This window comes from Aplysia californica, unplaced genomic scaffold, assembly GCF_000002075.1.
Source record: "Aplysia californica isolate F4 #8 unplaced genomic scaffold, AplCal3.0 scaffold00066, whole genome shotgun sequence".
Classification (NCBI taxonomy): Eukaryota; Metazoa; Mollusca; class Gastropoda; order Aplysiida; family Aplysiidae; genus Aplysia; species Aplysia californica.
In genome coordinates this window covers 1,144,253-1,146,254 of record NW_004797336.1, presented here as the reverse complement: position 1 = coordinate 1,146,254, position 2,002 = coordinate 1,144,253, and positions in this window count along the sequence as shown.

Here is a 2,002-nt window from a genome sequence, read left to right as displayed (position 1 = left end):
GCCCCCCCCCCCTCTTCAAACAAACAAAAATCAATTCATCCCTCCAGATTCTACTCCTTCTCCCCTCGTATTTTCCACCCTGCTGAATCCTTCCCAGTCACTTGTTGAATCGGACTAGATAGCAAACTGATATAACAGTCAACTGCAGTTTATAAAGTTCAAAGATTTCAGTTGTATGTTTTAACAAGGGAGAAATACGCCTACTGATGCCCTAAGACAATATTACACGTTTTGGTATAATCATAATATATTATTCTTTTCTACTTTTTTAAAAACTTTCTTTTTGGGGGAGGGGGGGATCAATTTGAACTCTCCTTTTGGAACTTGTTTGACCTGCTATGTACATCTGAGGTTTCAACTCTCTACGTGACCACATTTTGGACATGTTGTCAAGCGCGAAAGACGTTTTTAATGTATTTTAAGATCAGAAGATCGAAATGATTTTTACCTTATTTTATATCCTGATTGAGCTCCGTTGATTATTCAGAACCGTTTGTTATTTTACGGCCCTTTTAAGACGCTAAGGAAATAGAAAGATGGCACTTCTGTTTTATCTTCTACTGTCGGCGGAATCAACACCGGCGTTTGTAATGGTGTAGCGATCAGTCACAAGTAGAAGACCCGGGTTTGATTCTCGTGTGTGAAGAATTTGTATCGAGTATTTCGATCTGTCTGCCGAGACCTTGTATCCTTATCAGTCGTGGTTAGCCCTGACAGGCAGTATTAAAGTCCACTTCCTTATTTATCTAAATTGTTTCGATAGGGAGGTAAAACACCAACAATCTTTTAAAAAAACCCACCCAAATCGGCCTAAGTGTCAGAAGAGCCTTAGAACGAACTGTTTCGGGGTGTGAAAGAGGCTTAGAATAATATGCGTGGCAGGCTTACAAGATGTAACTGACAACTGACCTTACAGCGTGCCGCAGCTCAACGGCCGCTTACGAACCTATATCAAACGTTGTCTGTGGTGTAGCGTTCCGGTCCTTCGCTATGCCACGCTGGAGACCCAAGTTCATTTCCGCTGTAAGGAAGATATTTTAATTGAATATATCGGTTTTTCTGATTGGGTGTTGTATCCCTCTCAGAAACTATAATGACGAATAATGGGGCTCTTCTCCCTTGCATGCGGGGGCTCTCGTGGCCTAGAGGTTAAGGTGTAGGCCTCTCATTCAAAGGTCCCGGGTTCGAATCCGGGTAGCGACCGAAAGATTTTCTGCTTTAAAATTGTCTCCTTTCCCCTCCTTTCCTGCTCTCTAGCAATGTTCTGTTGTCTGCTTTCATTTCCATTTTCTGCCCCCACCCCCTCACCTCCTTTGCCCCCTCCTCTTGGCTCCTGACTCTTTCTGCAGCCTTTCTACTGCTACTCCTTGGCTCCTCCTTACTGTTGTCTTTCTGCCACACCCCTGATCTTCTGGTAGGAAATATCTACACCTAGCCTTCTCGGACAAGGGAGGAAAATCCCGGAGGGCCCGAGTGCAAGTTGCGCACGTTAAAGATCCCTTGGTGGTCTAAAATCGATAAGAGTAGGCTTCGGCCGCCACCCGGGCAAAACTCAAAGTTTGCTACCAACTGAAAATATTAGGTGTGTCCCGCACCCTCATGTGACCTTATACAGTTGCGAGCACCGTAAAACACTTTACATAAACAAATAAAACAAACATCCCTTGCATGCATGAAGAAAACTGAGTTCGATTCCTCTTTGTGTTTAGATTGGGTGGTGAGAGAGAGAGAGAGAGAGAGAGAGAGAGAGAGAGAGAGAGAGAGAGAGAGAGAGAGAGAGAGAGAGAGAGAGAGAGAGAGAGAGAGAGAGAGCGGGGAGGGGGGGGGGTAATCAAGTACCTCTATCTGTCTTCCTGCGTTGGCCCTGAGAGGAAGGATCGAAGTAGCCCGCCTCTTATATGATCTAAACTATGTAGATGGAGGCGTAAAAACATTTACAATTATTTTACAATTACAATAACAATATTGGTTTTTCGCACATGGGTCACACAAGACGGTTGGC